Below are 26,000 nucleotides of genomic sequence, written 5' to 3' on the forward strand. Positions count from 1 at the left end.
TTCGGGGGGGGGGCTGAGCAAAAATTTCGGGGGGGGGGGGGCTGAACTTTAAGCAATAGGCAGAGTGGAGCTGCAGGGGCTCTTAGAAGGGGTGATACAACAGCAAGGCCTCATTAACATGCAAATGGTCTTTTAAAGACCTGTGAAGTGCTCGGGTGCGGCTGCTTTTTTGCCCGGGCTGCCACACACGACGGGGGGGGCTGAAGCCCTTTGAGTCCAATGGGTGTTGCGCGCCTGGTCACTATGGAGCGAGCGCTGCCACTGAGAAACATCAGACCCTGACCCCGGACCAATCCATCCGGAGCAGATCCTCTGTCGTATTTCGCCCCAACAAGCCCCTCCTCTTTTTCACTCCTCCCCACGCCGGGCATGCAGTGAGCCGTGTTCCTGTGTGGAAGCTGTCAGGCAGACATGAAGATATCACGCCGGAGAAGGAAAGCGCCAGACACGTGTTATTCCTCCGAGAGCCAATCTTCCTCACAGCTCACTGAAGCCATTAAGATGTCAAAAGGGAGCCCTACAAGGCAGCCATGAGTCACAGCGCCTGTGAGTTGAAAAATTCACTTTTTGGGGATTTTCGGGTGTGAAAGTAGGTGGGTTAAGGCCTATTCTCCCCAGGTTACATTCAATAGTTTGGTCAAAATGTGCGATGTATGAAAGACTAACGGAAATTGGAGGGAGATAAATGTGCTGCAGGCAAGAAGTGTTGCTTCTAAGATATTAACCCTGTTATTGGGTAAACTCAGTGTCAGAATTAACAAGCTCTTGCAATGCAATAGGTCTCGCAATTGTGAGATTTTGAGCTTTTGGTATTGTTAATGACAAGGCCTTTTATTTGTGTTTAAAAAAACTGCAATAATAAAAGGCCTTGTCATTTACAATAACAATAGGTCAACGTTTCTAAAATGCGAGACCTATTGAATTGCAAATGCTTATTATTTACAAGTGCCCCATGCTACGCTTTCACGTTAATAGAGGCCACTCCCCTTTTTTGGGACAAGCCATGTCTAAAGAAAGGTCCGTGGCCTCTATTAAAGTAAAAAAGCGGTATGTGGCGCTTTTAGCAGAGAAAGGATGTGTTTATCAAGTTGACAAACAAATGCTTTTTTGTGAAAGCGCCCCGTGAAAGCGTGCATGGCGCACTAAATGTTGCAGGCAAGCATTTAGTGCCTGCAGTGGGAGAAACCATTAAATAAAATAGTGCTTACAGAGTTAATAAGACATACCGTGTACCAACAGACGTAAAAGGGCCAGTCATTATGGGAGGTTACAAATGAAGACAAGGCATTACTAAGGAGGGACTAACAAGCCTATTAACGAATCAGAAACCAGCATTTACGAAGGACAATGACACAAGCCAATTACAAATATGTTTGGAGAGTGTGGGGCTGTAAAGCAGGCGTTAAAAGGAGAAATGTTTTCATTTCTCCTTTATTTTCTGACTTTGCATGCTTGCTGCACTGTGCAGCACACATACAAAGTAGGAAAAGCTTTGAAGTGTGTTTAGGCACAGTATGTTGTACAGGAAGACTACCCTTCCTGTACAAAACCTATGCGAGACTCAGGTACGCACCTTAGCACTATGGCGCTAAGGTGTGTGCCTGGAGCACTGCAGCTGAAATTAGCGCCGGCACTAGGGACAGAGGAGGAGAATGCCATTTCTCTGGGAATATGGTGCTCTCTTCCTGATATGCAGCACAGCCCCTTTGGGGGCTGCGCAGCGTTCCGTGCAAGTTTCCAGAATCTAGGCCTACGTGTGAATTAGAGATAGCTTTAACTGGTCTGCCACCCTCTTGTATTGAAATAGTGAAAAACATAACATGAATGAAAACCAAGGGCTTTTGGGTGAGCTGTCTTTATCCATTGGTCACTCGCCAGTGTGCAGTCAGAGTCAGTGGTGCATATGACTGCAGAGGGATCTCTCCCCGCACTTTCAAATGAGGCCTATTGCCGCGGTCTTTCACTAAGACGCTTCCCCCAGGGCAGGTGTGACTCACGGCTATGCTGAGGCCAGTGCATTCACTATGATTGCGCATACTGGCCTCTGCTTGGCACACTTAGTTAAACATACGCTGCAGACCAGGGCATTGCACTCCACCTGTAACATGGGCCCAGGTATCTATTGAGTCTCTAGGGCAGGTCTTTAGGAACTGCAGCACGGAGATTCCACATTCCCAGGAAAAGACAATTTAAACCTGAAATGGAAGCACTATAGTGTATAGGCTCTCACTGTGTTCAGTGCTTAATTTGAGCTGGTGTTTTCTGGTGCTCGGCACCGGCACTTAATTGTCATCACCGGCGCTTGGGACAGCCTGCCACAATGTGTCGCTGTCTAGGTAATTTAGAGATGACCACAACAACAGGTAATTATTAATGCTAAATTCATAAAAAATGACTGTTACCTGCCGCCCAAGCCATTCTTATAGCTTTGGGGGCCTGAAATAGTCACACTTGTAGGAGTGTGTGGTGGAGATGCAGTGGCCTTCTAATGAGAGTCCTGGCACATATTTCCTTTACAAATTAAGCACTGACTCTGGCCTTAACAGGGCCCCATTGCTCTATGCTAGTGGTTTATCAGGCACACAAAAGTGATACAGCATGCTACACACAACTGTGGGAGAGTAAAGACCCCAGTCATGGAGGCCTGCACTGCACTGATGTTACAGGCGTGGCAAGGCAGCTGCCTCCTGTGAAAAGGCTGTGTCCATAAACATTAGCAACAAGTACCCCTGGCTCTCAACATGTTGGCGGAGTCAAAGCCCCTCTATAGTGATGCTCACATAATTGTTTGGCAACAGCTGCGCTGTCAAGACAGACCATAAAAAGCATCTAGCATCTCCAGTGGCTCACAGCTTGTCAGTGAAAACACACAGAACAGCAGCGTCCTAATTGAAGCAGTGTCTCTGCTTCCCAGCTTTGCAGTGATGCCTTCCTGGCAGCAGACCAGGACTGTGGTGCCTTTGTAGAGGTGTGTGTGTTTCCTGATTCTGGATAGTAGGGGTGCTGCAGGCTTGGATTGAAGTTCATTGGTGGAGCAGAGTGTAAGTCCGAGTTCTAAAATATCAGTGACTGCGACAGGTTATTGCGAAAGAGATTTGATAGAGCTGTGTGTGGGTCTCAGTGCTGGAATAGCTGGGGCCCTTCAGATCTCGAGTGAGGTGCCTTGGTGGAGCTGTGTGTGGTAATAGCAGGGGTGTTTCAGCTCTCGAGTGAGGTGTCTTGGTAGAGCTGTGTGTGGGTCTCGGTGCCGGAATAGCTGGTGAAACTTTAGATCTAGAGTGAGGTATTTTGATAGAGGTGTGTGTGGGCCTTGGTGCCAGGGCAGCTGGGGGTGCCTCAGAGCTCGAGTGAGATGTCTTGGTAGAGCTGTGTGTGGGTCTCGGAGTCAGAACAGCAGGGCGTGCTTAAGACCTCAAGAGAGGTGCCTTGATAGAGCGTTTGTGGGTCTTGGTGCCGGAATACATGGGGGGCTTCAGATCTCGAGTGAGGTGCCTTGGTGGAGCGGTGTGTGGGAATAGCTGGGGGGTGCTTTATCTCTCTAGAGAGGTGCCTTGTTGGAGCTGTGTGTGGGTCCTGGTGCTGGAATGGCTGGGGGGGCTTCAGCTCTCGAATGAGGTGTCTTAGTAGAGCTGTGTGTGTGGGTCTCGGTGCTGGAATAGCTGGGGGGACTTCAGCTGTCGAATTAGGTGTCTTGGTAGAGCTGTGTGTGGGAATAGTTGGGGTGTTTCAGATCTCGAGTGAGGTGCCTTGATAGAGCTGTGTGTGGGAACAGCTGGGGCGCTTCAGATCTCGAGTGAGGTGTCTTGATAGAGCTGTGTGTGGGTCTCGGTGCCGGAATAGCTGGTGAAACTTTAGATCTAGAGTGAGGTATTTTGATAGAGGTGTGTGTGGGCCTTGGTGCCAGGGCAGCTGGGGGTGCCTCAGAGCTCGAGTGAGATGTCTTGGTAGAGCTGTGTGTGGGTCTCGGAGTCAGAACAGCAGGGCGTGCTTAAGACCTCAAGAGAGGTGCCTTGATAGAGCGTTTGTGGGTCTTGGTGCCGGAATACCTGGGGGGCTTCAGATCTCGAGTGAGGTGCCTTGGTGGAGCGGTGTGTGGGAATAGCTGGGGGGTGCTTTATCTCTCTAGAGAGGTGCCTTGTTGGAGCTGTGTGTGGGTCCTGGTGCTGGAATGGCTGGGGGGCTTCAGCTCTCGAATGAGGTGTCTTAGTAGAGCTGTGTGTGTGGGTCTCGGTGCCGGAATAGCTGGGGGGACTTCAGCTCTCGAATTAGGTGTCTTGGTAGAGCTGTGTGTGGGAATAGTTGGGGTGTTTCAGATCTCGAGTGAGGTGCCTTGATAGAGCTGTGTGTGGGAACAGCTGGGGCGCTTCAGATCTCGAGTGAGGTGTCTTGATAGAGCTGTGTGTGGGTCTCGGTGCCGGAATAGTTGGGGGCTTCAGATCTCGAGAGAGGTGCCTTGGTGGAGCTGTGTGTAGTAATAGCTGGAGTGTTTCAGCTTTCGAGTGAGGTGCCTCGGTAGAGCTGTGTGTGAGATTTGGTGCAGGAATAGCTGGGGGTGCTTCAGATCTGGAGTGAGGTGCTTTGATAGAGCTGTGGGTGGGTCTTAGTGCCAGGGCAGCTGGGGGAGCTTCAGATCTCAAGTGAGATGTCTTGGTAGAGCTGTGTGTGGGTCTCGGAGCCGGAACAGCAGGTGGTGCTTCAGTTCTCAAGAGAGGTGCCTTGGTGGAGCTGTGTGTGGGTCTTGGTGCCGGAATAGCTGGGGGTGCTTCAGATCTGGAGTGAGGTGCCTTGGTGGAGCTGTGTGTGGGAATAGCTGGGGGGCTTCAGATCTCGAGTGAGGTGCCTTGATGGACCTGTGTGGGGGTCTTGGTGCCGGAATACCTGGGGGGCTTCAGATCTCGAGTGAGGTGCCTTGGTGGAGCTGTGTATGGGAATAGCTGGGGGGCTTCAGATCTCGTGTGAGGTACCTTGTTGGAGCTGTGTGTGAGTTCTGGTGCCGGAATGGTTGGGGGGGGCTTCAGCTCTCGAATGAGGTGTCTTAGTAGAGCTGCGTGTGTGGGTCTTGATGCCGGAATAGCTGGGGGTGTTTCAGATCTCGCGTGAGGTGCCTTGGTGGAGCTGTGTGTGGGAATAGCTGGGGTCGCTTCAGTTCTCAAGAGAGGTGCCTTGTGGGTCCTGGTGCTGGAATAGCTGGGTGGCTTTAGCTCTCGAATGACGTGCTTTGTTGGAGCTGTGTGTGGGTCTCGGTGCTGGAATAGCTGGGGCTTCAGATCTTGAGTAAGATGCCTTGATAGAGCTGTGTGTCAGTCTCGGTGCCGTAATCGTTGGGGGGACTTCAGATCTCGAGAGATGTGCCTTGGTGGAGCTGTGTGTAGTAATAGCTGGAGTGTTTCAGCTCTCAAGTGAGGTGCCTTGGTAGAGCTGTGTGTGGTGCAGGAATAATTGGGGGAACTTTAGATCTCGAGTGAGGTGCCTTGATTGAGCTGTGTGTGGGTTTTGGTGCAGGAATAGCTGGGGGCGCTTCAGATCTCGAGTGAGATGTCTTGATAGAGCTGTGTGTGGGTCTTGGTGCCGGATTAGCTGGGGTGCTTCAGATCTTGAGTGAGGTGCCTTGGTGGAGCTGTGTGTGGTTCTTGGTGTCGGAATAGCTGGGGGCTTCAGATCTTGAGTGAGGTGCTGTGGTGGAGCTGTGTGTGGGAATAGCTGGGGGGCTTCAGATCTCGAGTGAGGTCCCTTGATAGAGATGTGTGTGTATCTTGGTGCCGGAATAGCTAGGGGCTTCAGATCTCAAGTGAGGTGCCTTGGTAGAGCTGTGTGTGGGTCTTAGAACCGGAATAGCTGGAGGCGCTTCAGATCTAGAGTGAGGTGCCTTGGTGGAGCTGTGTGTGGGTCTTAGAACCGGAATAGCTGGAGGCGCTTCAGATCTAGAGTGAGGTGCCTTGGTGGAGCTGTGTGTGGGTCTCAGTGCTGGAATAGCTGGGGTGCTTTAGATCTCGAGTGAGGTGGCTTGGTGGAGCTGTGTGTGGGTCTTGGTGTCGGAATAGCTGGGCGGCTTCAGATCTTGAGTGAGGTGCCTTGGGGGAGCTGTGTGTGGGAATAGCTGGGGGGCTTCAGATCTCGAGTGAGGTCCCTTGATAGAGATGTGTGTGGATCTTGGTGCCGGAATAGCTGGGGGTTTCAGATCTTGAGTGAGATGCCTTGGTGGCGCTATGTGTGGGAATAGCTGGGGGCGCTTCAGCTCTCAAGAGAGGTGCTTTGTTGGAGCTGTGTGTGGGTCCTGGTGCTGGAATAGCTGGGGGCGTCAGCTCTCGAACGAGGTGCCTTGATAGAGCTGTGTGTGGGTCTTGGTGCTGGAATAGCTGGGGCGCTTCAGATCTTGCGTGAGGTGCCTTGGTGGAGCTGTGTGTAGGAATAGCTGGGGGGGGGGGGTTCAGATCTCGAGTGAGGTGCCTTGATAGAGCTGTGTGTGGGTCTTAGAGCCGGAATAGCTGGGGGCGCTTCAGATCTCGAGTGAGGTGCCTTGGTAGAGCTATGTGTGGGTATTAGAGCCGGAATAGCTGGGGGCGCTTCAGATCTCGAGTGAGGTGCCTTGGTGGAGCTGTGTGTGGGTCTCGGTGCTGGAATAGCTGGGGGTGCTTCAGATCTGGAGTGAGGTGCCTTGGTGGAGCTGTGTGTGGGAATAGCTGGGGGGCTTCAGATCTCGAGTGAGGTGCCTTGATGGACCTGTGTGGGGGTCTTGGTGCCGGAATACCTGGGGGGCTTCAGATCTCGAGTGAGGTGCCTTGGTGGAGCTGTGTATGGGAATAGCTGGGGGGCTTCAGATCTCGTGTGAGGTACCTTGTTGGAGCTGTGTGTGAGTTCTGGTGCCGGAATGGTTGGGGGGGCTTCAGCTCTCGAATGAGGTGTCTTAGTAGAGCTGCGTGTGTGGGTCTTGGTGCCGGAATAGCTGGGGGTGTTTCAGATCTCGCGTGAGGTGCCTTGGTGGAGCTGTGTGTGGGAATAGCTGGGGTCGCTTCAGTTCTCAAGAGAGGTGCCTTGTGGGTCCTGGTGCTGGAATAGCTGGGGGGCTTTAGCTCTCGAATGACGTGCTTTGTTGGAGCTGTGTGTGGGTCTCGGTGCTGGAATAGCTGGGGCTTCAGATCTTGAGTAAGATGCCTTGATAGAGCTGTGTGTCGGTCTCGGTGCCGTAATCGTTGGGGGGACTTCAGATCTCGAGAGATGTGCCTTGGTGGAGCTGTGTGTGGTAATAGCTGGAGTGTTTCAGCTCTCAAGTGAGGTGCCTTGGTAGAGCTGTGTGTGGTGCAGGAATAATTGGGGGAACTTTAGATCTCGAGTGAGGTGCCTTGATTGAGCTGTGTGTGGGTTTTGGTGCAGGAATAGCTGGGGGCGCTTCCGATCTCGAGTGAGATGTCTTGATAGAGCTGTGTGTGGGTCTTGGTGCCGGATTAGCTGGGGTGCTTCAGATCTTGAGTGAGGTGCCTTGGTGGAGCTGTGTGTGGTTCTTGGTGTCGGAATAGCTGGGGGCTTCAGATCTTGAGTGAGGTGCCGTGGTGGAGCTGTGTGTGGGAATAGCTGGGGGGCTTCAGATCTCGAGTGAGGTCCCTTGATAGAGATGTGTGTGTATCTTGGTGCCGGAATAGCTAGGGGCTTCAGATCTCAAGTGAGGTGCCTTGGTAGAGCTGTGTGTGGGTCTTAGAACCGGAATAGCTGGAGGCGCTTCAGATCTAGAGTGAGGTGCCTTGGTGGAGCTGTGTGTGGGTCTTAGAACCGGAATAGCTGGAGGCGCTTCAGATCTAGAGTGAGGTGCCTTGGTGGAGCTGTGTGTGGGTCTCAGTGCTGGAATAGCTGGGGTGCTTTAGATCTCGAGTGAGGTGGCTTGGTGGAGCTGTGTGTGGGTCTTGGTGTCGGAATAGCTGGGCGGCTTCAGATCTTGAGTGAGGTGCCTTGGGGGAGCTGTGTGTGGGAATAGCTGGGGGGCTTCAGATCTCGAGTGAGGTCCCTTGATAGAGATGTGTGTGGATCTTGGTGCCGGAATAGCTGGGGGTTTCAGATCTTGAGTGAGGTGCCTTGGTGGCGCTATGTGTGGGAATAGCTGGGGGCGCTTCAGCTCTCAAGAGAGGTGCTTTGTTGGAGCTGTGTGTGGGTCCTGGTGCTGGAATAGCTGGGGGGCGTCAGCTCTCGAACGAGGTGCCTTGATAGAGCTGTGTGTGGGTCTTGGTGCTGGAATAGCTGGGGCGCTTCAGATCTTGCGTGAGGTGCCTTGGTGGAGCTGTGTGTAGGAATAGCTGGGGGGGGGGGGGTTCAGATCTCGAGTGAGGTGCCTTGATAGAGCTGTGTGTGGGTCTTAGAGCCGGAATAGCTGGGGGCGCTTCAGATCTCGAGTGAGGTGCCTTGGTAGAGCTATGTGTGGGTTTTAGAGCCGGAATAGCTGGGGGCGCTTCAGATCTCGAGTGAGGTGCCTTGGTGGAGCTGTGTGTGGGTCTCGGTGCTGGAATAGCTGGGGTGCTTCAGATCTCGAGTGAGGTGCCTTGGTGGAGCTGTGTGTGGGTCTTGGTGCTGGAATAGCTGGGACGCTTCAGATCTTGCGTGAGGTGCCTTGGTGGAGCTGTGTGTAGGAATAGCTGGGGCCGCTTCAGATCTCGAGTGAGGTGCCTTGGTGGAGCTGTGTGTGGGTCTCGGTGCTGGAATAGCTGGGGTGCTTCAGATCTTGAGTGAGGTGCCTTGGTGGTGCTGTGTGTGGGTCTTGGTGCTGGAATAGCTGGGGTGCTTCAGATCTTGAGTGAGGTGCCTTGGTGGAGCTGTGTGTGGGTCTTGGTGCTGGAATAGCTGGGCGGCTTCAGATCTTGAGTGAGGTGCCTTGGTGGAGCTGTGTGTGGGAATAGCTGGGGGGCTTCAGATCTCGAGTGAGGTCCCTTGATAGAGATGTGTGTGGATCTTGGTGCTGGAATAGCTGGGGTGCTTCAGATCTTGAGTGAGGTGCCTCGGTGGAGCTGTGTGTGGGTCTTGGTGCTGGAATAGCTGGAGCGCTTCAGATCTTGCGTGAGGTGCCTTGGTGGAGCTGTGTGTAGGAATAGCTGGGGCCGCTTCAGATCTCGAGTGAGGTGCCTTGGTGGAGCTGTGTGTGGGTCTCGGTGCTGGAATAGCTGGGGTGCTTCAGATCTTGAGTGAGGTGCCTTGGTGGTGCTGTGTGTGGGTCTTGGTGCTGGAATAGCTGGGGGCTTCAGATCTTGAGTGAGGTGCCTTGGTGGCGCTATGTGTGGGAATAGCTGGGGGCGCTTCAGCTCTCAAGAGAGGTGCCTTGTTGGAGCTGTGTGTGGGTCCTGGTGCTGGAATAGCTGGGGGGCGTCAGATCTCGAATGAGGTGCCTTGATAGAGCTGTGTGTGGGTCTTGGTGCTGGAATAGCTGGGGCTCTTCAGATCTTGCGTGAGGTGCCTTGGTGGAGCTGTGTGTAGGAATAGCTGGGGGGGGGGTTCAGATCTCGAGTGAGGTGCCTTGATAGAGCTGTGTGTGGGTCTTGGAGCCGGAGAAGCTGGGGGCGCTTCTGATCTCGAGTGAGGTGCCTTGGTAGAGCTGTGTGTGGGTTTTAGAGCCGGAAGAGCTGGGGGCGCTTCAGATCTCGAGTGAGGTGCCTTGGTGGAGCTGTGTGTGGGTCTCGGTGCTGGAATAGCTGGTGTGCTTCAGATCTTGAGTGAGGTGCCTTGGTGGAGCTGTGTGTGGGTCTTGGTGCTGGAATAGCTGGGGCGCTTCAGATCTTGCGTGAGGTGCCTTGGTTGAGCTGTGTGTAGGAATAGCTGGGGGCGCTTCAGATCTTGAGTGAGGTGCCTTGGTGGAGCTGTGTGTGGGTCTCGGTGCTGGAATAGCTGGGGTGCTTCAGATCTTGAGTGAGGTGCCTTGGTGGAGCTGTGTGTGGGTCTTGGTGCTGGAATAGCTGGGGAGCTTCAGATCTTGCGTGAGGTGCCTTGGTGGAGCTGTGTGTAGGAATAGCTGGGGGTGCTTCAGATCTCGAGTGAGGTGCCTTGGTGGAGCTGTGTGTGGTAATAGCTGGAGTGTTTCAGCTCTCAAGTGAGGGGCCTTGGTAGAGCTGTGTGTGGGTTTTGGTGCAGGAATAATTGGGGGAACTTTAGATCTCGAGTGAGGTGCCTTGATTGAGCTGTGTGTGGGTCTTGGTGCCGGATTAGCTGGGGGTGCTTCAGATCTCGAGTGAGGTGCCTTGGTGGTGCTGTGTGTGGGTCTTGGTGCTGGAATAGCTGGGCGGCTTCAGATCTTGAGTGGGGTGCCTTGGTGGAGCTATGTGTGGGAATAGCTGGGGGGCTTCAGATCTTAAGTGAGGTCCCTTGATAGAGATGTGTGTGGATCTTGGTGCCGGAATAGCTGGGGGCGCTTCAGATCTCGAGTGAGGTGCCTTGATAGAGCTGTATGTGGGTCTCGGTGCAGGAATAGCTGGGGGACTTCAGATCTTAAGTGAGGTGCCTTGGTGGAGCTGTGTGTGGGAATAGCTGCGGGACTTCAGATCTCGAGTGAGGTGCCTTGGTAGAGCTGTGTGTGGGTTTTAGAGCCGGAAGAGCTGGGGGCGCTTCAGATCTCGAGTGAGGTGCCTTGGTGGAGCTGTGTGTGGGTCTCGGTGCTGGAATAGCTGGTGTGCTTCAGATCTTGAGTGAGGTGCCTTGGTGGAGCTGTGTGTGGGTCTTGGTGCTGGAATAGCTGGGGCGCTTCAGATCTTGCGTGAGGTGCCTTGGTTGAGCTGTGTGTAGGAATAGCTGGGGGCGCTTCAGATCTTGAGTGAGGTGCCTTGGTGGAGCTGTGTGGGTCTCGGTGCTGGAATAGCTGGGGTGCTTCAGATCTTGAGTGAGATGCCTTGGTGGAGCTGTGTGTGGGTCTTGGTGCTGGAATAGCTGGGGCGCTTCAGATCTTGCGTGAGGTGCCTTGGTGGAGCTGTGTGTAGGAATAGCTGGGGGTGCTTCAGATCTCGAGTGAGGTGCCTTGGTGGAGCTGTGTGTGGTAATAGCTGGAGTGTTTCAGCTCTCAAGTGAGGTGCCTTGGTAGAGCTGTGTGTGGGTTTTGGTGCAGGAATAATTGGGGGAACTTTAGATCTCGAGTGAGGTGCCTTGATTGAGCTGTGTGTGGGTCTTGGTGCCGGATTAGCTGGGGGTGCTTCAGATCTCGAGTGAGGTGCCTTGGTGGTGCTGTGTGTTGGTCTTGGTGCTGGAATAGCTGGGCGGCTTCAGATCTTGAGTGGGGTGCCTTGGTGGAGCTATGTGTGGGAATAGCTGGGGGGCTTCAGATCTTAAGTGAGGTCCCTTGATAGAGATGTGTGTGGATCTTGGTGCCGGATTAGCTGGGGGCGCTTCAGATCTCGAGTGAGGTGCCTTGATAGAGCTGTATGTGGGTCTCGGTGCAGGAATAGCTGGGGGGACTTCAGATCTTAAGTGAGGTGCCTTGGTGGAGCTGTGTGTGGGAATAGCTGCGGGACTTCAGATCTTGAGTGAGGTGCCTTGGTGGAGCTGTGTGTGGGAATAGCTGCGGGACTTCAGATCTTGAGTGAGGTGCCTTGGTGGAGCTGTGTGTGGGAATAGCTGGGGGCACTACAGATCTCGAGTGAAGTGCCTTGGTGGAGCTGTGTGTGGGAATAGCTGGGGGCACTACAGATCTCGAGTGAAGTGCCTTGGTCGAGTTGCGTGTGAGTCTTGGAGCCGAAATAGCTTGGGGTGCTTCAGATCTCGAGTGAGTTGCTTGGGGGGGCTTCAGCTCTCGAATGAGGTGTTTAGTAGAGCTGTGTGTGTGGTGGGTCTTGGTGCCGGAATATCTGGGGTACTTCAGATCTGGAGTGAGGTGACTTGGTGGAGCTGTGTGTGGGAACAGGTGGGGGGGTTCAGATCTTGAGTGAGATGCCTTGATAGAGCTGTGTGTGGGTCTCGGTGCCGTAATAGTTGGGGGGGGGCTTCAGATCTCGAGAGCGGTGCCTTGTAGAGCTGTGTGTGGGAACAGCTGGGGGGCTTCAGATCTCGAGAGAGGTGTCTTGGTGGAGCTGTGTGTGGGTCTTAGAGCCGGAATAGCTGGGGGGGCTTCAGATCTCGAGTGAGGTGACTTGATAGAGCTGTGTGTGGGTCTCAGTGCTGGAATATCTGGGGGCGCTTCAGATCTCGAGTGAGGTAGAGCTGTGTGTGGGTCTTGGTGCCTGAATAGCTGGGGGCTTCAGAGCTCAAGGGGAGTGCCTTGTAGAGCTGTGTGTGGGAACAGCTGGGGCGCTTCAGATCTCGAGTGAGGTACCTTGGTGGAGCTGTGTGTGGGAATACCTGGGGGGCTTCAGATCTCGAGAGAGGTGCCTTGGTAGAGCTGTGTGTGTCAGGTGTAAGGGGCCGCAGACAATGATGGGTGGGGGGGAGGGGGTGGGGGTCATGCCAGTTCCGTTGCTGCTGCGACCGCCTGCCCCTCATACTGACGTGCACAGTGCACTGACAGGCAGCCCCTGAGGGGGTGGAAAATCGCGTGCTGGGATTGTGGGGAATTAAACATTGTGAAAACCCCTGAAGAATATGCCACAGCGAAGAAATTATTCAATTAATTAGTGTGAGGTGGACACCAAGGACCAGCTGCTCTGATTCCTGAATATCTTTAACTTTGCGGGATTAAATGCCAGTGAGTCGCCTCCCTTGAGCGACCCCCACCGAGGGCCTGGGAGAAGGCGCGTTGTATATGGAGGTCGGAGTAACATGGCGTCAGATGAAGTTAGGCTCTGGCGCGTGGATCCCGTACAAGTGTGATCACCAGTCTTGCTAATTGGCTGATGAGCTTCTATGAACCCCCGAAGACATTTTAGAAGAGAGTCTCAGGGAGCGCATGTTATGACCGACCACACGTCACGACATGTTGGTGTGAAATAATGAGTCATCGCGTCTCACGGGAACACACACAGCCTGAAAGGGAGAAAGAGTGCAGAGCCAGTAACTTATGTGGCTTCAGGCCTACCGGCCGCTTAGACCAGCCGTACATGCGAACAGACCGCTGGAATGAATTAATTCTCCGGTGATGGGTTCATATTTAACGATTTACCTCCTTTACCACATAATCCATCATCTGTTGTATCATTTGCAAGTTTAAACATAAAATGTTCCTAATTCGAACAGTTCAAAAGTTACTAAAAAAGCGCTACGTAGTGGCGCCCACAGGCCGACTCTTTGCAAACTAGCTGGTCGCCTGTTAGATGCCGATTATAGCATTCATTTATTTGTTAAACGGATGTGGGGAACCATTTGTCCAGAAAGTATTTTGTGTTAAAATAACAAAGGGAAATGGCATTTACAACGCAGAATTAACGATGCATGCCGTTTCCACACAAGTGGAACAACTCTTGCCCTAACCACGGGCTCTAGATGCAGAGAGGATGGGCAGGGAGAGGAACAGAAAGGATCGGGACAGGAAGGACCGGGACGGGGATTGGTTAGTAGGGCTGGGGCCGTGGGGTGGGGGTCAGGGTAGCGTTCAGGGCTAGGATGGTTTTAGTGCTCAGGGCGGGGGGCTAGGGTTGGGGTAGTTTTTAGGGCTAGAGGCCAAGTTTTAGGGGGAAGGAGCAGTTGTCAGGGCTGGAGACCAGGCGGCTAGTAGGGAACGGGGATGGGGAATATAAAATCAAAAAATCACGTACCTTTTCCGACGCATGTGTCTCTCCTCCGGAAGAAGCTGCAGGAAGCACACAGGGACCCCTGAGCTAATCACAACACTGCAATGTTGCGTTGTGATTGGTCTGAGCCCCGTGAATCGGCACTCACATCGCGACAGGGAGCTTGTGCATATTCCTCACCAGGCTGTCCATTGCAGCCTGGTGGGGAATATGCAAAGTGCGCATGACTGCTTGGCCAGCCGAAAACGGCCGGCCAAGCAGTCATTTGCACTTAGGGCCTCATTACAATTCCGACCGACCGATTACGATGCAGGGAAACCGTTCGATCATTTTGAATCAGTTCCGACTGGCATTCGGAGAGTCCGAGTCGGTCTGAGGCGATTCATACAGCTCTACGGACCACGTTACCGACCGACCGATTATGATGTTGGATTGTGACAGCCTTTCTGACTCGGCCTGTCCAATACGAAAGACTGTCGGAAACTTGACTTTGGGGGACGCTAGCAGGCCCCCCTTCAACCTGAGGCCTCCGTTGGGGGTCGAGGGGGTACCCACGGGAACCCCCTGTAAAACCATGCACAGTGTGGCAGGCACCATGGGGTGCCCGCCAAAGGGTGAATGGTTTTCCGCAGACACCCATTTTCCCCATTGGAGCCTGTATTATCGGTCTGAACACAGGCTCCCATTGAAGTCAATGGGAGTCCTTCCGAACGGTGTTCGGAAGCATTATATTCGGTCGGTCGGAACCGCCAACCATGAGTCGGTCGAAACCGAATCCGACAAGAAGTGGGCAGTTTGGTTTCCGACTGACATCATAATGAGGCCCTTAGTGTGCACAGTCCTCTCCTCCTCCCACCTTGAGCCCTCAGCCCCACCCCGCCCCATCTCAGCCTCCAGCAACTAGAAATAAAATGATAATAACCTTGTTATCGTTTTACTTTTTTCCCTTTTCACCGCTCTAAGAGTAGTGGGGCGATGCTCCTCCACCTTAACGGAGGAGCTGCCACTGGTTTTGGAGCTCAGTCGAGGGAGCTGGAGCTGGGGTCGTTTTTTGGGCTGGGGGTTGAGTTTTAGTGCTCAGGGTAGGGGGTCGGGCTAGTTATTATGACTGGGGTGGGTAGATTGTAGAGCTGGGGGTTGGGTTTTAGGGCACAGTGCAGGGGGGGGTGGGGTGTGCTCTTTACCACGCATATACCTTTACCAAATATGCCTTTACAACATTATGTGTTGTAAAGGAATGTGTGGGAAAGGCATGCATGGTAAGGACGCGTTTGTTGTTAAGACCACGTGGTTAAGGCATGCAGGGTTTAGGAAGTTATTGTTCCATCATACATCCAATGACTACATTGTTTCATTATACTGCCATAGATTGTGACTCATTACACTGTCACTTGACTGTTCTCAACGTATAATTTACATAATCTGTCATGCGTCATAATTTGATCAACCATTGCCACATAATTCCAGTGGTGCTATAGATGACCGACGAGGCCCCAGCACCACTGGCATCTCACACATGACATGACCTCTGACTCATACTGCCCCACACCTATTGGCCAGTGAGGAGTGACCCGGACGTTACTGACTGTCACAGTATCTTTTTATTTTTTTATTTATAAAGTTTTATATAGCGCGAACATGACCCAAGGGGGTATCAGAGCGCTTTACAGAACACAGTTGTTGCGCCATACAGTAGAAAAGAGGTATAAAGGAGTATATGGGTGGTATAGGAGAATAGTAGTTAATAAGGAATGATCCAAGAGGTAATCAGAGTGCTTTACAATACACAAGTTATTACATATTAGGTGGTTGAGATAGTATGCATATATTCGATATGAGTCATTCGGTACAAAAGAGGTAGACCGTGGAATAAGGGTAGCATAGGATAATGGTAGACATCATAGAATTACAGTTTTAGGAAATGAATTTGTTCATTAGGAGCAGTTTTACTTCTTTTTCGAAGGAGGTAAAGGAAGTGATCCCGCGAACCACTGGTGGTAGGGAGTTCCAAATCTTCGGAGCAATCCCTGAGAATGCTCTGCAATCAGTTCTCTTTTTGTGGAAGGATTGTGGTTTCAGTAGTAATGAACTTGCACTACGCAATAGTCTGCATCCTCCTGAGCTCTCAAGCTTTCATGCTAAGTAGCTGGGGGTATTACTATGCAGGGCTTTGTGGGTCATGCAGGCGATCTTTAGGTGTATTCTAGCCTCGTAGGGTAGCCAGTTCAAAGCTTTCAAGGTTGGAGAAATGTGATTATTTCTTTTAGTTCATGAGACCAATCTGGCCGCAGCGTTAAGTGAAGCCCCAAGAGGGGCAAGCTTGTATTTGGGAAGACCGCATAAGGTGATGCTTCCATAGTTCATTAGCTCCCTTGGTGGCAATATTGATTTGCGCCTGCATGTTCAAGTGTTTGTCTATGGTGACTCCCAAGGATTTCGCAGAGTCAATGTGAGGAGCACAGTCAAAGGAAGTAAGATTCTTTAACCATAAGTCTATCTTGGGTGTGTGATTGGGAGGGGAGAGGAGAAGGAATTCCGTTTTTTTGGTGTTAAGCATGAGGTGGTTGTCAGTGAGCCAACTTTGAGTATTCTGTAGAATAGCGTTGAGGGAGATGAAGTCTTCTGGCTGGGAGACTTTCATATTCAGTTGAGTGTCGTCCGTATATAGGTGATATAGAATGTTCGCAGAGTTCAGTGCGTTTGCCAGGGGTTCCATGAGTAAATTGAAAAGGATGGGTGAGAGTGCTGAGCCCTGTGAAACTCCTATGGTGACCATGGAGGGTTGAGAGAGTGAATTATTTGTCTTAATTCTTTGTGTGTTCTGTTATTTAGGACGGAGGTGAACTGTTGTAGCACTGAGCCAGTTAGGCCCATCCTTCGTTCCAGTAAGGACAGTAGGTTGTCATGCTTAACCGTATCAAAAGCGGAGAATAAGTCAAGAAGTATCAATGGGCATGATTCATTGTGGTCAAGCATTTTTAGGATGTTGTCCATTTTGTGGGTGAGTGCAGATTCAGTGCTGTGACCAGGCCGGAAGCCGGATTGGTGTTTGTCTGGGAGGTTGTAATTCTCGATGTGGTTGCATAGGTGTATTTGCACACATTTTTCCAGCAATTTTGCCAGAGTGGGGATGTTGGATATAGGGCGGTAGTTGTTTAGATCAGTGGGGGGGGAGTCGGACTTCTTTAGTATAGGTGTGACCTGCCCTATTTTGAGACAGTCCGGTATGGACCCTTATCTCAGGGAGGCGTTTACGATCTTTGACCATAGGGGAAGAATAGAGGTTTTTATCATTTTAAATAAAGAAGGAGATAAGGGGTCTGAGAAGTGATTTGAGGGGTTAATCATTGGAAGAGTGTTGTAGATTTCTTGTTCAGGGATGGGCGAGAAGGTGTGCCAGGAGGCATTGTTTTTTGGGATTTCAGTCGGATTAATAAAATGGGCCTTGATCTGAGAGTGAGATTTAGCATCAAGGGCTATAGTTTGAGGGAGGGCCTTCTTAGATTGTATGTTGAGTTCCATGGATTTTGTTTTTTCTAGCAAGAAGTTGGCCAGCTAATCGCAGTTAGGTGTAACCTAGTCGCTTGGTTGCAGGGAGTTTGGCTTGTTGCACGCTTGTTTTGGGACGGTTGATTGCTTGGTTCAGCTGGGATTTGAAAAAGTCTGCTTTAGCCTTTAGGATCTTCCTATTGTATGAATTCCTCAGCACTCTGAGTTGATATAAGTGCTCAATGGAGGGTGCTGATTTCCATAGTCGCTCCGCAGATCTTAGCCTTCGCCGCTCCGAATTCAGATTTTCATTGAACCATGGTTTGGAGAGTTTGAGGGAAACATTTTTTTCCTGGATGGGCATTGCAGAGTCAAGAATTTCAAGCATTGTGGAATTGTAAAAGACTGTAAGGTCGTGGACGTCTGCCATGTCTGTTGAGGGGGTTAGGGCGGAGTTGCATCGGTTTACCAGGTCAATGGGGTTGATATTTTGTATATTCCTTTTCCATTGTTTTGATTTTGTGGGTTGACCCCTTTTAGGACTTACCACGATATTGATGGAGAAGAGAATGCTATAATGACCTGTCCAGTCACATGGAGTGATGGATTCTAAATATACCGTGTTCATTTTAGCTATGAGGAGGTCTAGTGTCTCTCCCTTGTTGTGGGTTGGACTGTCACATAGTTGGGACAGATCCTGATTTGCCCGAAAATATTTAAGACAACTGACACCAAGATCACCTGAGTTATTCCAGTGGAGATTGAAGTTACCCAGGAAAATCTGTGGTGCTTGTGAGTTATTGTTGGATGTAATAACTTCCATTACCTCATCGATGAACGTCAAATTATCACCCAGGGGTTGATAAATTATGTGAAGTTTGCAGGCGAGGCGCTTGTCATCAGAGATGTTGATACAGAGATATTCTCAAGAGGATAGCGAGATGGAGTCTGCTTGATTGACTGCGATAGTGTTTCGATAAATGCAGGCTAGCCCGCCACCAGGTTGCATGTTTCTGTCTAGACGGATTAGGTCGTGGCTAGGGGTTACCAGTAGGTCCAAGATGGGAGAGGAGGAACTGTTTAGCCATGTTTCGGTAAGGATGATAATGTCAAGATCATTCGCGAGGATGAAGTCGTAAATGTCAGGGGCATGTTTGTTAGCAGATCTGCAATTTATGAGTGCACATTTCAGCTTGCTAGTCAAATGGGGGGAGTGGTCTGCACTATGTTGATATTTGTGAGGTTTTCTCTATTAATGGATCTGTAGTTGTGAGTGGGTTCTCTGAAGGGATTGGTTTGAATGGATTGGATAGTGCCACAATGAGACTCACTGATGGCTGTCTGCCTGGCATAGGATATGCAGAGGTCATCAATGTCATTGTCCGATAGTACAGCAGTTGCCCTCCTAGGACGAGATGGGTCATTGGGGAAGGTATCTTATACTGTCTGGTATCCTCGAGGTGTGAGTTCTTGGTGATATATCTGCTAGTTTGGTGACTGATTCAGTTCACGGTGGCACTAGTGGTTCTGTATGTGTTTAGGAGTTCTTTGGTGATGGTTGATAGACTTTGTATCTCAGCCTTGAGATGGGCTAGGGCGCTGGCTAGCTCATTAAATCATTCGATCCAATCAGCGTTGGGATAATTAGATGTGTTTGTAGGTGTGGGTTCTATTGTAGCGGGAGGTTGGCAAATAAGGTTTGGTTGCAAGGGTATCTCATTATCTGGTTGCCTGGGGATAACGTTATCAGGGATTGAAGGGGTTAGTTGATCATGGATGTTCCTTGTAAGGTCTGAATCAGTATGTGAGAAGGTCTTTGGATGTGACCGCATGATATGGGCTGACGCATGTGATTGGGGTATGGTCAATGAGTGAGAGTGCATAAGGGCGGAGTGAGTATCAGGGATGATGGGAGTCGATCAGTACCACGGGTATTTTAGTGGTGAGCAATACATGACATTTTCTTTGCTGCATTCTTTCTGGTATGTGAGAGGTGTGCGTGACAAAAAATGTACTTAATTTCCCCAGTCCTACAGGCTAACATGGAACTGGCTTTGCCCCAGTACTACTGGCCTTTCAGACATGAGCCTTACATGGCCTTGTGCCTGGCTGTATACCAGCCACACAAACTGCCTTCACAATATAAGTCTAACGTCAGTGTCATCTTATGGACTTTGGGGGCCCTCAGCAAGATATATTTTGCGGGCCCCTGTACAGAACAGATTTTAATTTCATTACCCATTTCCAGCTAACGGAAGCGTGCATGATGTCAAACAATACTAAATTATATGTTAAACTTTAACAGGATCACACAAAAATAGTTGAAAAATGTCTTGGGTCGAACCGTCAAAAATCATTAAGATAACAAAGGTTGAAATAAAGAGTCCTTGGTAGCAGTCTGTAAAGAGGGAGAGAAGTTTAGCTAGAGAAATAGAATAGACAAATCAAATTGAGAAAAAGCTCAGTTCCCCAAGGGGTCACATGGAAGGTGGGAGCCCTGGGCAATTGCCCACTTTGCCCATGCCTTAAAGCATTGCTGTCTAACGTGTCAGGTACTCATCGCCTTTATGACAGTTCCATCAGTAGTCGACGTTTGAGGTAGTTCTGGAGGGTCCGCTGTACTCAATGCACTAGGATTAAATGGCATACTCAGAGGCCTCATATTATAAAATTTCAAAAGAAGATCTCAGGCAAGTGAAATATAAATTCTGGTTGAGGACACAAAGAAAGACACAGTAAGACTGTCTTCTAACAAAAACAATGAAATCTATTTAATCTGTAAAGAACAATAGCACTGTTTCTTTAAGCACAGTAATTAGCAACATACATTATATAAATGACGCATTACAATCAACAGACGTACTCATGCTCATACATACATTCACCCATTCCTCAACCTCCTCATTATCACTATGTTACAGTAGTACAAAACGTTTATTCATTGATATCACAACATTGAACACGAAATTTCAGTGTACTAATACTACCAAATTCGATACATATTTGTGGCCAAAAGACAGAATTCTGAAGAGCTATAATTTTCACTACGTGCGTTTCGGCATGTTGCCTTCATCAGGAAGCCACGGGATAGATGAATCAAAGTAATGTCTGTGAACAACAAAAGCATATCTATGTACCCTTAATTTTGATATGTGTCCTCAAAAACCTAGATTATAAAATATAGAAAAGACTAAAATGTGAGTTAAAAACGGTTTGTGTACTAAGTAGACCATTCGCCTTGCGCGTTAATTTATGTTACGCTATGTTTCTGTGTCAATAGTAAAGTCAACGTGCACAAAAGATTACCATCGTGCTAACTTATTTTTAACTTTTATCAATCAGCGGCATTTGTATAGCGCACTACTCACCCAGAGGGTCTCAAGGCGCTGGGGGGGGGAACGTTACTGCTCGAACAGCCAGGTCTTGAGTTGCTTCCTGAAGGCGAGATGGTCCTGGGTTGTCCGGAGGTGGATGGGGAGGGAGTTCCATGTCTTGGTCGCTAGGTAGGAGAAGGATCTTCCTCCGGCGGTGGCTCTGTGGATGCGTGGGACGGCGGCAAGAGCGAGGCTGGCGGGTGGGCTGGTGGAAGGTCAGGCGGTTGTTGAGGAGCTTGGGGCCCAGGTCGTGGAGGGCCTTGTGTGCGTGGGTGAGGAGTCTGAACGTGATTCTTTTGCTGACAGGGAGCCAGTGAAGGTCTCTCAGATGTCCGGAGATGTGGCTGTGACGGAGGATGTCCAGGATGAGTCGAGCTTAGGCGTTCTGGATCCGTTGGAGTTTCTTCTGGAGTTTGGTGGTGGTGCCGGCGTAGAGGGCGTTCCCGTAGTCCAGCCGGCTGGTGACGAGGGCCTGGGTGACCGTCTTCCTGGTCTCGGTGGGGATCCAACGGAAGATCTTTCGCAGCATGCGCAGGGTGTTGAAGCACGAGGACGAGACGGCGTTGACTTGTCTGGACATTGAGAGGGAGGAGTCCAGGATGAAGCTCAGGTTGCGTGCGTGGTCCGTTGGCTTGGGGGTGGCGCCCAGGGCAGGGGGCCACCAGGAGTCATCCCAGGCGGAGGGCGATGACCCCAGGATGAGAACCTCCGTCTTGTCTGAGTTCAGTTTCAGGCGGCTGTTCTTCATCCATTCTGCGACGTCTTTCATCCCTTCGTGTAGGCTGGCTCTGGCGGTGTCCGGGTGGTTGGTGAGGGAGAGGATCAGCTGGGCGTCGTCGGCGTAGGTGATGATCTTGAGGTTGTGTTGGCGTGCGATGGCTGCGAGGGGGCTCATGTAGACGTTGAAGAGGGTGGGGCTGAGCGATGACCCCTGAGGAACACCGCAGATGACTTCAGTGGCCGCGGACCGGAACGGGGGAGGCGGACTCTCTGGCTTCTTCCGGCGAGGAATGAGGTGATCCACTCTAGGGCCTTCTCCTGGATACCGGTGTTGTTCAGGCGTTGTACCAGGGTGCGGTGGCAGACAGTGTCGAATGCTGCGTAGAGGTCCAGGAGGATGAGGGCCGCTGTTTCCCCGTTGTCCAGTAGGGATCTGATGTCGTCTGTGGCTGCGATGAGGGCGGTCTCCGTGCTGTGGTTGGCTCGGAAACCGGACTGCGAGTGTTCGAGGGAGCCGTTGGTCTCAAGGAAGGCGGCTAGCTGTCTGTTGACGGTCTTCTCGATGACTTTGGCGGGAAACGGGAGGAGCGAGATGGGGCGGAAGTTCTTGAGGTCGGTGGGGTCTGCTGTAGGTTTCTTCAGCAGGGTGCTGATCTCGGTGTGTTTCCAGCAATCCGGGAAGGTGGCAGTTTTGAAGGAGGCGTTGATGATGTCGCGGAGTTAGGGTGCGATGATGTCGTCGGCCGAGTTGAAGATGTGGTGTGGACAGGGGTCCGTGGGGGATCCGGAGTGGATGGTGTTCATTGTGCGTGTTGTGTCTTCGGTGCTGACCGGGGTCCAGGTGCGGAAGAAGGTGGCGAGAGAGTCGCAGAGGTCCTGCGAGGGAGTGATGTCGTTGTTTCCGGCGTCGGGGTTGGAGAGCTCTTTGACGATGGTGAAGAGTTCTTTGCTGTTGCGGGTGTTGTTGTCCAATCGTTCCTTGAAGGCTGTCTTCTTCGTGGCGCGGATCAGTTGGTGGTGTTTGCGGGTGGCGTGTTTGAGGGCCGTCATGTTGTCTGTGGTCTGGTTGGTGCACCAGGTATTCTCCAGGGAGCGGCAGTTCTTCTTGGAGGTGATGAGTTCGTCGGTGAACCAGGAGGTTTTCTTGCTGCCGTGTCTGCTGGGGGGGTTCTTCAGTGGTGCAAGGGCATCTGCGCAGTTGGTGATCCGGTGATGCGGTGTTGCCTTAAAAAGGCCCATGCTAAAATTGAGAAGTAGTGAGCATGCATATTGCTCTGTGGGCTTAGTCTCAAGAATCCCTATTTATGATTAAGCTTGCACCTGTATCATAGTACTATACTCAATCAATCAATCAATCAATCAATCAATCAGGGAATTGGAAGCGCGCTACTCACCCGTGAGGGTCTCAAGGCGCTGAGGAGGGGGGGTCTGCAGATCTGTTTAGCGGAAGAGCCAGGTCTTGAGGGTCTTTCTTAGATGGCTGGGGGGAGAGCAGGCACAGGCCCCCAGAGCCTGTGGGAGCATCAAGGCCCCCAGAGCCTGTAGGAGCATCAAGGCAGCCCGCTCTAGCCAATCCTGGTGCTGCTCTCATGCCTCGGAATATTATCAGCAGCATGAGAGCTGCATCAGGATTAGTTAGGGGAATGGCTCAGAGACTCTTTGCTGCCTTGGTGCTTCGGACTGTAGTAGGACCGAAGAGGAACACGAGGACGTGGTAGTGGTTAACTCGTTATTTTACTTTTTATTAAAATTTCTTTCATACTCCCTTGCAGGAAGTGTGAGAAACTCGCACTGCCTTGGTTCAGTCTCCACAGCTCCTAATCGTGGCTCATTATAAACACTGTTTATAACGGACCACAATTGAGAGCTGTGCTGGTTTCTCACAGTGCCTGTAAGTGGGTAAAACATTCCGCCCCACAATTTAAAAAAAGTAAGCAGCCACTACTGCCTGTAAGTGGCGTAATGCAAAATGATGGGGACCCCTTGCAGAAGGTGATGAGGGCCCCCGAATATCTCACAGATAATCATTGAGCTTTTGAATAATGGGGCTCTCCTTGAAGAGATGGGGGTTCTTCTGCGCCTCATTGGCTGTAGAGGCCTGAGTTATGCCCCTGCTGCCTGGGCCATGTCTTGCGTCCATGATTCAGGATCCTGTGTCCTGTGCCGAAACAGACCGAGGGGCAGATTTACAAGCCCCTTGCGCCACTTTTGCGTCACTTTTCCCATGTTAAAAGTGACGCAAAAGTGGCGCAAGGGGCTTGTAAATCTGCTCCCGATTCTGTGCATTTCTTTTTGTGTCCTCATCACATACATTAACTCAGAAGAATCTCCCAGTTAACCCATGGACTGCAAACCTGTATAACCCAGAAACGCATGGCAGTAATTGCCTCTTTGTGTTTCCACGCTCTGTCAGCAGAACATACACCAACTTGAAGATATTTAGGGGTCTAATTACTAAATTTTCATGCAACACAGTGCTGCAGCCAAAATGCTGCACTGCACTGTGTTGCATGAGAAGGAGACAGCAGGAAAGTGCCATATCTATAGGGATAAGGCACTCTCCAATTCTCTTCCTAGCGCTGGTACAGAATCAAGCTGCTGAGCGCCAGCATACACCTTTGCGCCATAATGCAAAGATGTCTATATAAGTTTTGAACTGAAGGCGTACACTTCTAGTACAAATACTATGCTTGGAGCAACTTTAAAGCTTCTCCTACTTTGTGTGTGTGCGTTGTCCAGTGCAGCACACATACAAAGTCAGAAAAGAAAGGAGAAATGAAAGCATTTCTGCTCAATAGAGCCTATCTCAGAAGGGTGCTTTTTTAATGCAAAACAATGGTTACTTTTCTTTAATAAATAGGGTTATGCGTCAAAAACCATGGGTCATTTCATGGGAATGTCCATGCACCATCCATGGAATCAACCTCGGATCTAGGAAATGAAAAGCAGTGCTAAGCAGTGCTCTGTGCTACTTTCAAGATAATTTCCAGTGCTGCTGGAAAGTAAATTGGAAAAAAAAGATTTTATGTTGATTTGTGTCACGTTTGTGCCTCAATCACGGTGCTATATCTTAGTAAATATACCCCTTTGAGTTAATAGAGGAACTAGTGACATGAAAGGAAACACATAGATCCAGCCTGTGCTAAAAACTGTATCATAACAGGCCACAAGTATTGCTTCGTAGTGAGGTTAATTTATGCTTACTCACGTCACTGTGCAGTGAGTGCACACTACTATATGGACTTTGCCCTGTAGTATGTTTTCAGCAACTCTGAATTAATGAGAATTCTGTGGCATTGAAACCTGTCTCTTTAGGTCTCGCCTGAGCCAGCGCTTTAGCGCTGCTCTCGCGAGAGCTTTTGTAAATGGGGATCTGGAAGTGCAAACGAGTGCTTTCAGGCCTCCAAATACAGTGCATGTGCACCGGGCGCGCACCATTTGGTAGCCTGCACACCATTTGCTTTCACTTTCGCGGCCGCTTTGATGTTTGATCGCGATCACTTTCACTTTTGCCACTTGTTTTGTCTTCCTTACTTATTTTCCTTCCTCCAAGCCTTTACCCATGTCTTGCTTACTTTCCACCCTCATTCCCTCTATCTCACCTGCATTTCATTTACTTCCTCTATGTCTCTGACCCCCCCCTTGCTTTCCTTCCTCACCCATGAATGTCTCTCTTCTTTACTTTATCTCATTCTCCATGGCTCTTTCTCTCTTTTGCTTCCTTTCCTCCCTCATGACTCTATCCCTCCCTTGCTTCCCTTCCTCCCTCCATGAATGCCTCTCCTTTACTTTCTTTCCTTCCTCCATGCCTCTATCCTGTCCTATCATGTCCTAATCTGCTGCCCAGTAACGTCCTGCCTACGCTTCCCTTACCCCCACCCTTTCCAGCAGCCCGGGTTCTGCTCCCGGGGGGGGGGGGGGTGGCCTCCACTAAGGACCCCGGTCCAGCCACAATCCCCTCCAATTGGGGTGAGGGGGCCAAACCAAGGGGCAAAGCACTTATATTCATTCTGCCTGTCTTCGCCATCCCGGCGTCACCTCCTGCCAGAGTGGGTCAGGCTGTTGCCTGTCCCCTGCCCTTATTTGCAGTGATATTGCAAGCACCCATTACTCTACTCCTCTGTATCTTCTCTAAAATAGACGCACTGAGTATTATTATTATTTCAGGGAAACTTATATTACACATTGCTTTCCTTGATGCAGCTACAGACGTTAGGTCAGGATGGGCTTTAGAGTCAGAAGCGCCTGGTGCGACAATTTTTTTTCTCGCTTTCTTTCAGGATGTTGTTGTTATTGTCATATCCCAAATCACATGTGCCGATAACTCCTTCAGTGCTATTTGTAGATATTTCTAAAATTGTGAACTTTGATTCAGCTGTATTTCTATATATTGACCCATCCTCTGCGAACCAGTGACCTTTAGAACTAGCGATTAGAGCGGGGAATTTGATGCAGGGTCGTTCATAGAACTCAAAGATAACACTTAGAAATATAGTGCATATATTATTTAACGAAAAGTTAAGCAAGTGAAGGCATACAGTAAACACCCCCTAGGCTTGCAGAAGTGCCGATCACAAAAACAGGAAAGACTGCACTGTACGCAGCACAAGTCACACAGGCTGCACCCTTTGCTTGTCCTGTAATGTTGCCCCGTCTCTGCATGGGCACTGCGCCCAATGGGTACACGGGTCTGGAGAATTCATTCAAATGAGAAGGAGCCATTTATGTAGTTGGTGGTTCTAAAAATGTGGCATCAATCGAGTCTTCTTAGGCAAATGCGGCACATCCCTGCTCTAGGTCA

The 26,000-nt window shown here is 50.6% G+C and overlaps 1 long non-coding RNA gene across 1 annotated transcript in view; it reads left to right on the forward strand.

Annotated features, from left to right (window-relative positions):
- Positions 1-360: 360 nt before the first annotated feature.
- LOC146833275 (uncharacterized) overlaps positions 361-26,000 on the forward strand; it is a 31,965-nt gene continuing 6,325 nt past the window's right edge. The window contains exon 1 of the long non-coding RNA XR_014960216.1: positions 361-546. This is a non-coding gene — a long non-coding RNA (uncharacterized LOC146833275). The remainder of the gene's footprint in view (positions 547-26,000) is intronic.

The sequence above is a fragment of the Triturus cristatus genome, chromosome 4_2 (assembly GCF_964204655.1).
Source record: "Triturus cristatus chromosome 4_2, aTriCri1.1, whole genome shotgun sequence".
NCBI lineage: Eukaryota > Metazoa > Chordata > Amphibia > Caudata > Salamandridae > Triturus > Triturus cristatus.